The following is a 16,206-nucleotide window of genomic DNA, read 5'->3' on the forward strand; positions in this document are numbered from 1 at the left end:
ATATTAAGCCAACCAATTGCTTCCCATACAAAAATTGTTTTGTTTCTAATTATTTGTAGTTCACAGAATAGCTTTCTTGTTTTGCCTGGTTGTATAAGTATCAACAGCATCAAGAAAAAGAATTTTTGTTCAGATTCTAATTTCCTTCCAATGGTAATGCCTACAGACTGGCCTAAGTTGCTGCTTTCCTTTCTGCTTTCTGCAGATTAATTTGGACTCTGTATCAGCTGACAGTTAGCAAGTGGAGAAACAAATATATCCTAACAGCATAAGGACAAATGCAAAATGTACCTCGTATTTACTAAGCTTTCCTGTACACCCCCAAAACATGTAAGGAATATGTGGTATACCAATCACATAACCACCTGCAAATAATTTAGTCAGGCAATCCATGTTAGGTTACATTTTGTTTTTACATTCCTTACAGTATTTGCAATACATTTTAAAAATAATAATAAACTTGTTTTCATCCATTAAAACCAAATGCCTCCCTTCAGGAAGTTTGTTTACTATTTTCAGTACTCATCATTATATTCAGTTCTCTTTCCAGAGTACACATAGCATGTCTGAAGAATGTTCCCTAGCCAAGTGGAAACAGATTTTTTTTCTAACAAACTGTCACTAAAAATGACAGCTTGTATCCCTTGTAAACTAAACACAGAGAAGTAAATTCTCCACCTCAACTAGGTGAACACAGCAGTATGATGGAAATCGAGACAACACCTTCCTTGTCTCCTTCAGACCTATAGCAAAGCTGCTGCCATCTTCCTCACACATCCCCTACTCAACTACTGCCTTCTCACCACATGCTCCTTTTTTTTACTTCCTTCCTGCTAAAGGGAACTACACAGCATTTATTCATTTACTCATGGCTTGTGAAGGAAAATCCATTTGAGAGCCATATGATTGCTTTTTCTCATTTTGTTCCATGTGCCCCAGGAAAAACATACAATATTATATTATTGTGGTGGTTTAATTTCTGTGTTGCATACAGTGAAGAGCATATGACCTTGAATACACAATCCAATTAGTAAATACAATGGCATGTGTTGGACTGACTCTAAGGAATTTAGAGTATTGATTTCTAGTATGCATTTTGTCACCATCAACATTGAATATTGAAATATAAGTATACTTTTACATTTGTATTAGCCTTCAGGAGGCATGTATTATTGTTGCTTAATATTTACGTATCTCTTAAAAACCAAGAAAGTGTATAGTTCTTTTCTTTTTCCCTTGATTTTACTGGCAAGCCAACAGTTTGTTAAAACCTAAGTGCGCAGTGAAAGGCTCTAGTTGTACAGTGGAAAGCACATCTGGTTTCTTAGTCCCGTGAGACAGATGAATTCTTGGGAAGGTGTCATATATGTCTTTGCAGGCTGCTTTCTTTATGCCAGAGTTTATGCATGCTTGGTCTCTCTTTGGCCTTCTTGCTTGTGTAGTTCACAGCTTCAAAATCAAAGCTGAGGAATGGCTTTCAGTGGAGTGTTTTTTGTTGCTTGGGAGAGAACGATCAGATAAAGCATTCATAGAGGGTGCAGCCAGGTATTTCACTTTCAATACACAGAGGGAAACAATTAGAGTTATAGTCAAGGGAGAGAGTCTATAGGAATGGATTAGAAGTGCCTACATAAATTAACTGGTGAAATTTAATGAGTAAAATGTAAATGATGTGGGTTTTTTGGATGTTTTATTAGGAGAATATCGCAATGGTAATGATTTCTATGGATCCCTGTATATTGTCTATACATGTCTGTTCCCAGTTCTTTTTTCTTTTTATCCCTTCATGTTCTGTTATGAAAGCTGTTTTTAATGCAGTGGCAGAGAAAAGAAAAAAAACTACAGTGATATCATTAACTGTTAAAAAGTACAGCAGTTCTGAGAATTTCGTCTTTTGATACACGTATGCTATATACAGTAATGTAGTATGGCTCAGAACAGCATATACATCAGTTTCTACATCACAAAATATTGTTAATAAACAATTAGAGGAAGGAAAGTCAATATGATTGCGGGCATGATGGTAATTCTTCTACATAAATAAATGATTTCACTTTAAGTACATGTGCATCTGTGACAGATTTAGGTGTTTGCTGAGGTGACCGTTAGTACTTAAACCATTAGAAAAGGGTTTAAATAGGTGTGCAAACAACCTGGATTTTTTCAAACCTATTTATGATACATTCCTTTGATCTTCTTAAAACAACAATATGCAACTTTACTCATGGTGTGGCTGTTTGCCCTTTCTCTTAGTTTTCTGAAAAGAAGCTGGCAAACATGATTTACAATGCCTGAAGTACTCTGATTCTGAAAATGTTAACAGCTCCTATTTGCAAACAAATCTGTCTTGTATACCACAGCTGAATACAGCTGACAGCTCTTGAATTGGTATGCAGCAGGTCTGAAATAGCATACAAAGAACAATAAGGGATCACATTAAGACTAAGAACTATGTTTCACTTTTTTTTTGTAGCCAGTGCCATAACCAATGGACTTTGATGCACTTTTTGTATTATATAGTGGAAACTATTTTCCACAAGAAATGATGCAAGCAAATTTGCTATGTACTTGGGGTTCAGAAGGAAACCCAAGCAAGCTTTCCACATTATAAGTTGAGCAGTTGTTGTCTCACAGTTTAAGTTTGGTAGAGACCTGGGGTGAGAGGAAGCCATTATATGTTTTCAGATTTTTAATATTGTGCCATGAATATTTTTATATTAAGCATAAAGTCTCCACATTCAAGGCATTACAGTACTTCATGTTCATACTAAGACTGAATTTACAGATTCTGATGTTACCCAATTATGGTGTTACAAAAGCATAGGAATTATTTCTTCCAAATACTGCTTTATAGTGAGTCAATGTGGTAGAAAGCATTGAGCAATTGCTTTCCATCCAAGACTAAACTGCCTATTGATAGGATTCAGAAACAGCGATGCAAGGGGCAGATGCTCATTTGCCAGGGCTGCACTTGTTCATTCAGCATTACATATTGTAATGGAGCACTAAAGGAATATAAAAAAAAAACCAAAAAAGGGTGGGGGAGGAGTGGGGAGAAGAGGATCTGACACCCATTCAACAGAGATGACAGAGAATTTAGTGTATCTGATGTGGTGCTGAACAGGTCCATCCTGATTCTATTTTTTTCTTAGAGAAGGACCTGTAGTCCTATAGATTCCATGTAAAACAATAAAATTGCTTATGTATCTTAATGAAAGTTGAGAAAAGCAGTTTGTTTCATGCTTTGGGTCAGGACTTCATATGGTATTGCAGTTCTGAAGGGTCAGGATTATTCTGCAGCTGAAACTTCAATTGAGGAAAATTGAGACAGTGTTTTGCAAGCGTCAGTCATGAAAGCACAACTTCTGAGAATTAAGGGATTTAAGTACATTTATTCTACTTATTAGCAAATAGTAAACATACTCTGAAACTGACTTGCTCTAGGAAATGTACTAACATCTGAGTTGGTGGGAAGGAATCTATTAAAGAAATTAACTTCACAATTCACATGGATTTTTGTTGGTATTTTGCATCTGTTTATTTTCTTCAAATTGGAGTCTTCAAAAAAGGTATCTAGTGGCTTGAGTGTGTAGGGAAGAGGGATGAAGCTGGACAGAAAATAAGACTTATGAGGCATAGTTGAAGGAACTGGGGTTGTTCAGTCTGAAGAAAAGAAGGCTGATCAGAGACATCGGCAGTCTTCAGTCTCTATAGCTATCTGGAAGGAGGTTATAGCAACTACAGGTGTTGGTCTCTTTTCTCAGGAGATAGGTATCAGGAAACAGTTGCAAGTTGGGAAGATTTCGACACATTAAAGCAGCTGCAGACACTGCATTTGGATATGTCTGTAATTCTGATGTCAGAAAAACAAATTCTACATTGACTTCCAAAAAGTTAGATAGCTTGCATCTGCTAACCTTTTTTGCATTGTTTTATCATTTGATATTTTAAGCTGTGTGTGTGTGGCTGTAAATGGAAGCTTATGTGTCTTGGAGCCATGTGATTCACGTGCCATTGGTAGAGTTTGAGGGCTTACATCCTTAATTATTTTGGTTTTCAATAAATTATTCCTGACAATGAGAAATGTATACTGAAAATGTCTACACAGACTCTTTTGTCTTTCCAGTTCTTCTTGTCCATAGCTGTTTGCTTCACTTTATTAGATGAGAGCAATCTGCTTAATAGGAAATCTTATCGTGCACAATGGGAAAGATACAGGAAAAGTACATTTTAAAAAATGTTGGATGTTATGATCTGATTCTTTAACTGAGGAAAAGTCGAGTGTGAAGAGGAAAGCATAGTTCTCATTATGCTTTCATGCTCTTATGAAAAGATTCCAAGTCTGCTTATTAATCCAGCCAAACTGAGGAAGACTGTGCTGTGTTTGCACAAAAGCTACTAAGAGCAAGCAGTTAACTTGGTTACACTGGCAGTTGGCTGTACCTTGTGTACATATGAGCCTCTCCAAAAATTTATCAAGAAATCTTCCAATTAATTCATAGGAGAAGTTAAATATTAATGCAAAAGCAAACAGTCTGTTGACTTGCTGTGTGGCTTAGTAGTTAGGAACATAGCAGCAATGTTGAAGTACCAATACTTTTGAGAAATGCATGCTAAACCTTACTCTCTTTTCACAAAATGTCTATTTATCTGAAGGAGATCACAGTAAATTCCACTGTAATTTGCAAAGAGGAAGTATGGAGTTGATTCACACTATTCTCACTTTGATAGTCCCGGGCATTTTTAGGTTTGGAACATATTCTGTAGTATGGAACATGGCTATGTTCATTTGGTTGTTATACAGTGTATTTTCCTTTATTTGGATCAGTTTTGTTGCTCCTGTTTTTTGATAGAACTACAAAGTAGTTGAGGTTGGAAGGCAGCCCCGGAGATCAGCTAGTACCAACTGCTCTATGAAAGTAGAGTAAGAGAGACTTTTCAGATCTGTCCACCCCATCAGTCTTTCTTGTTTCTCTATGGATGTAGACTCTGCATCTTCTCTGAGCAACCTTTTCCAATGTTTGACCATCCTTCTATTTAAAAACAAACAAAAGTATTTCCATATGTTTAAATGGAATTTCCTGTATTTTGGCCTTTGTCCATTGAATTCTGTTCCTTCACTGGGGACTGCTGAATCTTGTCTTTTCACTGGCAATTCTTTACTGCCCTCCACTATCAAGAGTCCTGTGCAGAAGAACAGATAAGAAACAAGTTTCCATTTGTAACTGACCAAACTGCTGGTGCCTGGACCCCGACTGGGAACTTGAGTAGATACATGCTGTAGAAGAAAGGACTTAGACATAGGTGATGCTCAGATGGACCATGACACAGTGTTTCAGGGTATGTTCCTTTAGGTATGGTGATGTTCATTAAAAGGAGCAATCTGTGAGGAGTCTACGAAAGGGAGAGTACTGTTACAGGGAGCCAACACTTTTACTGAAGGAGAAGCCATTTCTTCTTGATGGAAACTGGTCTATGTAGTGCCCTTTCAAGGTGCCAAACTAGAATGTGTTTTGCAGTTACATGTAAGTGCGTTTCCAGAGACTTCATCTATTTAGATTCAACAGACAGAGTCAAATTGTTCATACCGTCGAAGACCAGAGAGACAGAAATCAAGACAAATTATATTTTTAGCTTGTGATTTTAATTGCTTGGATGCTTTTCTGTTCTTTTTTTCTTTTTTTGGTTACCAGTTTTACTGCTTTGGGAATCACAATGAAGCAGTGTTACCTTCTATAAATATCTGTGCATAGAATGCCGTTTCTTTCAAGTTGTCACAAAGAGTCTGGCAATTTAGATGAAAACTGAAACTCAACTATTCTTTCAAAAAGTTTTATTCAATATATGTTCTTCAGAACACTTTTTTGTTGTTGTTATTGCTTTATACTGCTTTTACTAATGTCACTTCAGGGAGGAAGTTGTTAAAAGACTTGATTTTGATTTGTGATTGGCTGTCTGATATGATAAAGTATTATATTCCAATACTTTACACTTCTTTCATTCTCCACTGTACAGTTTTAGTGTAGCTCAGAAGGAAGAATGAGCCCATGTTGGCAGGGGATAAGGAATAAATGAACAAGCCAGATCTTCACTGGATATTTTCATTATGGATTTACACTTTATTAAATATCAGAGTAAGGCTCTATGTATTCACTGAATCATTTTATTTTCAGAGATATAACCTCTTTGATAGCATATTATGGTAAGCAGTCAGACTCCTGATTGATATTGAATTAACAGTGATTTCAATTAGAAAATGAAATTAAACGCTTGGCTTTGCTGATTGTTGATCAGTGACATATATATATATATATATATATCATCATAATTATGTAGGATTTACAATGTCTTCTGACTAACCAGCTCAGGAAAAGCTCAACCATTTTCTTGCGGCAAAGATCCCCTGCAGTTTCCAAATTCCTTCATGGATTGTAAAAATCTTTGGATTTTATATAAAATTGTCTCTTCTCCTCTTTAAAATAGGTGGTTGAAAATGCACACTGAGTCTTCCATGCTCTGAAATTCATTTTTATTAGAGTAAAACTTACTCAGACTAGGAATTTTTTTTATTTTTTTTAGTAAAGGAATTTTTGACCCAAGACAGAAAATTTCTCTAAAGATTTGAAATCTCTCCCCTACAACCATGTTTGAGAATGGAAAGACATGCAGAGCAGTTGACAGCAGTCTTGCTGGCCTGGGAGCTTTACAAATCTTCCTGAATCCCATAAGGTTAGTGCAGGATCCTTGGGATCCTTATGGTCCCAAAGTACCTCCTGCCTGAGCAAAAACCATGGCTTTCCAGGGATGTCTTGCTCTGCCACCAGTCTGTAAATAAGAGCTTTAGTTTTGGCTTAGGTCGTACTCCTGCAGTGGAGCATCATTTACAGTAGTACACTGAGATCAGACAAGCAAGGGAAGTTCTGCGTCCATCAGACCAATATATCGTGTTACATTGTGTCCGGATTGCACATTCATCCCCATGACCTGGATGGGCAGGCTCTGCATTTGTTCTTCTCATCTCCAGCACTGTAAAATCAGGGCTTCACAAACCAGGGCTGCTGCCAGTTGCTCCATGTTGAGCTATATTTTCAGTGGTCATTTTACAGAACTCGTCAGTTTGGTACAACAATTTTTGTGAAACATAATGGACAAGGCTCATTTATTTTGTCAGGAAAAAACTCGCTGTTAATGTAAAGCTCAGAGGTAGAAACTTGTGCAGCATAAAACATTTCTCAAGACTTTCAAACTGAAATTGTAATGCTGATTATATATTTAATTCCAGTAATTCCGATTACATATATTGCATGCGCTATTCATCGTTTCATATACATTTTATAACAAGAACAAGTCTCTTGCTTTATTTATTTGCATTTTTACTTTAAGTTCATTAGAAATACTTATCTTAAACTAAAATAAATTAAGATCAGCTGCAAGTACAAATGTTCTGTGTTCAACCTACATTTAATGACTGACAAGATTTAGTAATAGGAAAAGAAATTCTGCTGAAGCCATTTTCATTTACCTTTGCAGCTCATGCTGGGACAGGAAAAAGTCTCTTTCCTCATGTCTCATCAATGTGTATTTCCATGCGGTAGATGTGTATTTTTAAAGTGCATTTTTCTTTGTAACCTGGCAAGACATTTCATATTTACCATATCTCACCGGGGCTGCAATTAAACAGCCCTCACTGTATAAGCAGAAAGCCGAGATGGCTTTTATTTGCTTGTTTTCAAGGTACTGACTCTGCAAATTGACTTTGAAAAGTGAAAGATAGTAACATTTCCAGTTTTCATGTAAGCAGAAAGGATTCTGAAAATTCGTTGTGCATTTAATAATTCCCATACAACTCTCCTGCCCTTGTATTCTGTGTTTGGTAGCATCTTTGTAGATTCACTGCCTCCTGAAGAGGCCTTGTCCTGTAATTAATCTCAAATTGGGCCAGTGGTTTTGTTGGTGAGGTTTTGGATCTAATCCGTCTCTTATATTGGGTACAGTCTGATTAAGGTTAGACTGAATAATAAGACTTTGTATCTCTAAAGTTATCCCTTCTAGTGGAATTCCTGAATTGTTATTTATATGCTGGAGGACCCTGCACAGGGCACAGCCTCAAAGCTGAATTCATACAAGTTGCTGGCTGGTTAGGGAGTGTCATACAGTTAGCTAAAAGAGGTGCCAACATTATATCTGAAAACCAGACTCACTCAGAGTTTAGACTGTGTGGTACTCTGTGTCTGCTTTAGGCATACTTTTATCAAGGTGCGTTTGTTGCTGAAGAACTTGATGTGGCTCCTTGCGATGCATGAGCTAACTTGTTCAAGGCTAGATCAGGTATCTCTGAACAGTGCCACAGTTTGCAGGCACAGAACAGGCATCCTGGGCAGATGCCTTCTTCACAACAGAGGTCTTTCTACCAGAGGAAAGGCAGCACTCATTTCTGCTTGTTTTGAATCATGACTGGAGAAGTCTTGAATGTCTTAGTTAGGACTATCTCCTTGGAGATCTGAATTCTGTCTGTCTGGTGTGAATGCATAAATCCCTATCCCACATGAACATCATGCTGTCTCTTGTATACTCTCACTGCTGTTTGATTTTGGATTCCTTTCTCTAGACTGAGAAAGTTACTATCAACAATATCAGCATGTGCAACCAGTGTAAAAGGTTGGTTGGTGAGACCATAGAAAATGAGACAAGAGGCTTGAATGTCTGTAGGCTTAGGAGGCTATTAAACCCAGCCCTCTTACTTGCTGAATCTTGTAAGCATTAAACTGCTGCATGGAAGATTGAGATTCCCACCCCTCCTTATAAAAGAGTGAGCAAGACTGCATTTTGTGCAGAATCTCATCTTGTCATTGTGCTCTTGGTATAATTCAGTAATGATTAATGTTTTAGATGCCTTAGGGGACCTAAGCATTCCTTTGCCAAATTTCTGGATCCTCAGTTGGGAGGGATGTGAGAAATAGGTGCTAAGCTATTTAGACTGGGGCAATTCTAAGCATGTAGAAAACAAAGCACCTGGGAATCTTTCAGGTCAAGTGGGGAGGGCTGTTGTGAGTTTAAGCACCCTCTGGAGTAATAACGTCTTACAAAGAAGCATTTTAGATTTTGATTTGGACATCTGGGGCTCAGATCTGGATCTGCTCTTTTTCACAAACTTGTGTTCTTTACTGGATGTAACTAAAGGTCATTGAAAATGGTTGTAATATTCTAGATACACCCAGGAAGCAAAAATGTTAGCAAGTATGAAGATATTCCTTCTTATTTCAAATTTGAGATGTATTTATGTTTTGGTTGTTTTACCTCAAGTCTTATATGCATGTGAGTAGTTACTGCTTTTTTGATGGACTGCTTTAGCTTCCCAATATGCAGTTTACAGACTTCTATTTATTAATGTTGTACTGCCTTCTACTCAGAAGCAGGACAGTGGTCATTCATATTTTAGTTGTGTCATATAGTAGCTAAGAAATACTGAAGACCTTGAGGGTGATAAGCCATCAACAGTCCTTAAAAAGCTAAAACATTTGGCGTACTCATGTATCCATGTTATTGAATGAAGCACAAGGTGCAATATACTTATTCTCACTTGACTCCTCATAGTGCTCTCATAAATACTGCTTTGCAGTGAGAGCTCTTACACAATTTAACGTATTGCTGAGAAAGTAATATTGAGAATATAGATAGATAAGGAGATTTCTGCTTCAGAAGACTTTTACTTTGTCAGAGCAGCGTTTGCACTCTGGACCCAGGCACTGTGATTTTCAATTTAATATGAATATCTACTTCAGAAGTTATTTCCTATGCATTCTCATGCATTCACACAGTGTCACAAATGAAAGCTCTCACCTTTGAAAAATGAAGTTCAAAGTTGAGTATATACCTTCCTGATTGGAATTATTTCCCGTTCAGTTTCCCTAGGCTGGGAGATATTTCATTATTATCTTTTTCCCACTATTCTAAAGTATTTGGAGAGCTTTGTTTTTAGGGTGGTTTTCTTTTTTTTCTTTTTTTTTTCTTTTTTTTTCTTTTCTTTCTTTTCCTCATCAGCCTACTGATCCTGTTTTTGGTCAGTGGAAATCAGGTGCTATTTACTCAATTTATGCAACACCCACTTCATGGGAATCTCTATACCATTAGCTCTACCCTTGGCTTTAAAAAAACAAAGCTATTCTGCTCTGGGAATGCCAAATGAGACTAGCTCAGGTCAGACACAAAGGAAGCAGGAAGAGAGAACAACAGTGAACAAGGAAACATTACTATGAAAACAATTTCATGTTTATGAATCACGCAGCCCTTGGTGAAATTAATTAACAAATGTGTCCTGAGCACATTCAGAGAAAGAGTTGAAAGACAAAACATCTCTGTGAAGGTGAAATATGTTTGTAATATTATTTGAAGTGTTTGAGAATGTTTATTCTATACGCAAGGAAAAGGGGAAAAAGAATGAAACAAAGTCAGGGCAATAGGGCAGAAGTGGCATATTTTTGATGCAGTTACACTGGAAGTAACCAGTAGTACTTTTGAGTACATACTCAAGGATAGTAAGAATTGGTTGATAACAAATGGTTTTCTTGTTCTGTCCTGTGCTGTTTTGCATGTAAATTTCAAGTAGGATTATTTCTCTGTCATCTTTACATTAGTTGCACTACCTAATGGAGTATGTTACTCCTTTTTATTTACTCCTTTAACAATATAAAAATCCTATATTTCAGTGCCCCAAATAAGTATATATTTAAAAAATGTGTTCATATGTATAGAAATACATCAGTATTTGAACATGGATGACATGAATGGTGTTACATAGGTATATGTTTCATTGCTGTGATGAGCTGGAAGGAGAGGAGAAAGAGGTGTTTTAGGAAGGGTGGGGCGCAAGACAAGAAAAAAAACATTTAGTTTTGCAGCAGAACAGCATTCTTCATCAACTTCCCTGTCACTGGGATGGGGTTCTCTTTTATCAAGTACTGACATGCATTGACTATTATTAAATATGTTATGTACAACTGTTTCAATAATACATTATAAAACAGTTTTTTCGCTTTGATTGTTAGTTATAGGAAATTCCTTTTAGATGTTCTGCTATCTGGACAAAGCATTAAACTAAAAACACCACATGGAAGAGTTTGCTACAGTAGATTAGAAACTTTCCAGTGCCATTAAAGCCTTAATGAAAAATGCTAATTCCTTAAACCCAAAACAATGTATTTGAGCCACTTTGGTTGATGGGTTTCTATCAAGGCTCAATCATAAAAGCACATTTCCTGAATTCTTTCTTGATTTTTCTTGAATATGGAGACATCCAGTGGGATACCTATTGTTTGGGGTAGATACATCTGGTTAATGTCTCCCAGGGCCAAAGACCTCTGCAGTTGCAAGTGAAATGGACATCCTGCTTGTATTAGAGCAGATGTTGATAGGAGATAAATAACTGAGCATTTAAATAAGCTGTGTCAGTCAGTCAGCACTGATTGATTGCTTAAAATGGGGTTAAAACCAAAATTTTTGGACTTGGACTTTGCTTGAAGTTTGTTGTTTGTTTTGTAGACATAGGGAAAACTTGGCTATTTTCTGCTGACTAAATCAAGTATCAGAATTTCCTGCAGACTTGGAAGCACTCTGTGTTGTTTATTTTTATTTCTTTTTTTTTTTTTTTTGAGTGTTATTTTCTTGAAGGTTTTTTTTTGTTGTTTTTGGGTTTGTTTTTTTTTTTTTGACAGAACAGCTCAAAGGGACTTCTAGCCATGAGAGAATAAAGGCCATGGAAGTTTTATTGTTACATTCAGTAAAATGCAAATTGACTGAACTGAATCCCTGAATCAGTTTTAAGCTGTGGAACTTACTGGAGTAGTAACAAAATACCGCTAGGCTTTTGTCTATGGAAGAATTTTCCTAAATTTTATTTTCAGGCTTCCTTATTGGCAGAGCACCATCGATGAAGGAATTTGAATTTTCTTCTGATTTTAATTTTTAATGTTCCCAGTTTGGAAACTGTGTTTGCATCTGGGCTATCATATAAACATCTTAAAATCAGTGTTAAGTCTTGAATCCAACCTTTCTTATTGCTTAGTGGTGGAGACTGTGTGTATTCTAAGCTACTGACATCTGCAAGTTACTAAAAGGAAATGAGAGTTGTCCTGCTTTCCCCAACATCCCCTTGGTGTCCATTCCCCAGTCCAAAAAAGCATGTGATACACTGAAGTGGATAGGAGGGTTTTGCTGCATACCAGTTGTAGGACAAAGATAAATTAAATGTTGGTTTGGTTTTTTTTTTTTTTTTTTTTTGCTTTTTTTTTCTGAAGGCAGTCTGTTTGAAAGTGGGATCATCCAGTGTCAGCGAGAGGGACAAAACCAGGATAAATGATGGAATCAAAGCCTTACTTCTTTAGCACAACCTTAAAAATAAATAAATCTGGAAGAGAGCCAGTATGTCTGTCCTTTCTTGAAGGAGACTGCAGCCTCCTTGTTCCTATTCCTTGTGCTGACAGCTTCCAGCTGTGTGGAATATTTAAGTTGGAATAATAGAAGCCTACCACTAAGCTCTATACTCTGCAGTGAGCCTAATACTTTCAGTTACATCTATTAAAGCATGCTTAATAAAGTTGGGGTAAAATACATAAATACATGTGGGTTTTTGTTTGTTTGTTTGCTTTTTGAGAATGCTTTTAAATTTTATTTTTAAAATTTTAATTACATTTAAAAATTGAGGAGATTTTCCTAGTTTTGAAAGCTCGTTAGTATAAACAAAACCAAACCAACTCTGAATCAACTCAGCACTCTCCTCTGCTTTCTCCCGAAGATAGATAGCCTATAATCATTTGTCTTATCAGCTAACTTATCAGCACTTAAGATATTCTCTTTAAAGTGTCCATTAGTTATTTCTCATACCAGAAACCAGTTTTAGGCTGTTCCTTTAGAAATCTGTATTTATAGCCAAAAGCCTTACTATGTCTTGAGGTTATAATGTAAACTCTGAGAAAGATACTGGGAGCCCCATCTGAATTCCTTTCAAAGCTTTGAATTCCCTCCATTTCCTTTCCTCCTTCCAAGAAAGACACTGTATTGATTTAGACTTTATTTTTTTGAGATAGGGCACAGCTGATCAGGGAATTTATTACTGTTGCACCTGAGTGAACAAGTTAGTTTCAAGTAATCCATCAGATTTCAGAGATGACTGTTGTGGGCATAAAAGTGTGTTCATATATAGACATATGGAATATATATACTTTCTCTGTCTCATTCTGCATTTGTAGATGTATGTTCATATATAGCCATGTGCATACACAGTTGGTTCACTTTCTATACATGTGCACATACTTACAGAAATATATAAAAACGTTTTTTAATTTGTATTATATTTCAAATCGGCATAAAAAGTGTACAGTTTCATTGAGCCATCAATTTGAGAAAATGTTTTCCTTCTGAGCAGTCCAAATATTTCGTTTTCTTTGGGCTTAATATTTTTTGTGTGCGTGTGTCTTATATTTCATATTGAAAATAATCTTTTCAAACATACAAATGGGATTTTTTTTGTTGTTTTGAAAATGTCAGAAGGGATTATTTCTGCAACTTGAGGAACTCTGTCCCTGAAGAAGACATTAATTAAAACTGTCTTTTCCTCCTTTAATTTCAACCAGCTGATGTTTTCTAGCAAAATAAGTGAATTTGAAATAATAAATAATGCATGGGTGTGCTTTCCAGAGGCTTCTGCAGTGTTTTGTTAACCGATGAGCAAAAGAGTACAAGCAACTTGGAGTGGCTATTTTGTCTGTGATTTGACATGTTATTTAAGGGAGAAAGTGAGAAATATATATCTAATTTAGATACATATTCACATTTTAGGGGTTTTAAACAAGTCTAATATCCAATGAAGAACAGATAATCAATACTTCTACACTTAAACCATATGTTTATACAGCTTATTAAGCCATATATTTATATGGCTTATGATTATATTTGTGTGGTAAGTGTGTTTTAGGCTTTCTGTAGAAAAGAAAAGAAAAATTAGACTATATAATAACATCTATAGTTGTTTAAAACTTGAGGAGTGATGTCATATTGATGGAGATTCAGGCAACTGGGTTATAATAATAGTTGGGAATGTTTTAGGAAAAAAAAAAAAGAACTATCTGAAGATGTAAACCACCACAGAGTGGTTTACACCTTATCACTACTGAGTTGAAAATAGGAGGCATTACTTTCAGAGCAGCCTTTATATATTAGAATTATGCTCTGAATAGATAGGTTTGCGGATACTTTTTTTTTCTTTTCTTTTTTATTGCATTTCAGTCAGCATATACAAAAATAGGGCAGTTAAACTTTTTGTTTGTTTGTTTGTGGCACTTATTGCAACCTCTTTGAGACATCTTCCTGCTTCCTATTTTGCTCAAGCACAGCTGTTTTCAGCAGGTCCTGTAGTTTTTTCTCTAGTGAGGAAATATCGATGATAAAGTTCAGTGTCTTTAATGAACCCTGCTTTTTTAGAAAGACTGTGTGAAGTTTGCTCTAGGAAATAGAGGAATCCGTGGGGAGAAATACAATTCCATTGTTTCAAGCATCAAAGCCTGTTGAGCCTTCAGGCATCTTCCAAATGTTCCACAATTCCAGAAACATACTTTCCAGACTTTCCTTAGAAAACAAAACTAGCATTTCTTTGAATAATGGATTGGTGTATTTCTGACTTTCTGTTACTCCTGAGACTTTCTGAAACAGATGCTTGGGTGAATTGTGTTAGGCAGCGGAATAGGATGCCCAGGCCAAAGTCATACTTTATCCTCTGTTCCCTTTGGAGCAGGCAGTGGCACTGGCCCAGCACAAGGGCAAGAAGACAGTGACCTGCTACTCCCCCCCCAACCTGTGTTTGTTCCTAAGAGGAAAGAAAATGCAAGGAGTTGGAGGAAGCAGGCTTGTGAGCTTAGGGCCATGTGAGACACGATATTTCCTAATGCTTTCTACCTTTAGCACTCTGTTTTCAGGTTTTTCCAGCTAGTTCATTGTAATAATGTAAGCTGAAATTTCCCATGCGTTGTTCCATCAATTTTTATTATTATTATCATTACTTTTTATAAGCTTCAACAAAAATGTCTTCCTCTTCCAAGAAAGAGGTTAGTGAAGAACAGGTGGTTTTGCCAGCATTCCTTTTCTTCATTTGGTTTTCTGAACAGCTGTGTGTCCTTTGTGGTTTGGAGATGTGTGCTGAAATTTGGCAGCAAAGTGCCTTTCATTGTTCTTATGAAATTCAACCTGTTTTAGTCAAGTTAAAAATTGACGGAAAATTGCCATTTTCATACATGCTTTTTATATCTTTCTCAATTTTTTTTTGTTTTGCTAATGGTATTAGTAAGAAAAATTTAGTGTCCAAAACAAGAGAAAAAGAAATCAATTAAAAATAATAGATAATTATAAGGTCTTCATTCTGTGTTTATTCTATATTCTGTAGATATTCTACATATATTCGAGATATTCTATGTATGTACATATACATTCTAAGTTCTTTACTATGGGAGAGGAGCAGGCTGCCCAGAGAGGCTGTGGATGCCCCATTTCTGAAGGTGTTCAAGGCCAGGTTGGGTGGGACCTTGGGCAGCCTGGTCTAGTATTAAGCATGGAGATTGGTGGCCCTGCCTGTGTTGGGGTTGGGTCAACATTCATGATCCTTATGGTTCCTTCCAACCCGGGACATTCTGTGATTCTGTGATAATTTGTTCTTAACTTCATTCTCAACGAAAACATACCAGCTGGAATGGGATATAAAAATAAATATAGATCAAAATCACATGAAAATAGAAAACTATTTCATTTTAGCCATGTTCAGCTCTTAAGTCTCCCAGAAATAAGATAACTACTCACTAGACAATAAGCTCTTTGAAGTAGCTGAATTCAAAAGGAGAAAAGCTGTGCTGCAGCATGGCTTCTGAATTAATTAAATAAATAAATAAATAAAAAGCCTAAGGAAGTAAGATTACTGAAAGAAAACTACCATCTTGCAATTTCCTGTCCATGTTTGTTAATGCTTAATTGACGAACTTTGTTCAGTAAGTATTTTTCTGCAAAGAACTTTATATTTTTTTATTTATTTTTTTTTTTTTAGTACACCCATAGTTACTATAAGAAGCTCCTCTGTAAGAGATATTTATTCTGTTCAGGTCTGTACAGTTCCTTTTTTACGAAGGAATGACTACCACTTGTCAAAACTGAGCTTAAATGGATATCAAA

The sequence above is a fragment of the Coturnix japonica genome, chromosome 3, assembly GCF_001577835.2.
Source record: "Coturnix japonica isolate 7356 chromosome 3, Coturnix japonica 2.1, whole genome shotgun sequence".
NCBI lineage: Eukaryota > Metazoa > Chordata > Aves > Galliformes > Phasianidae > Coturnix > Coturnix japonica.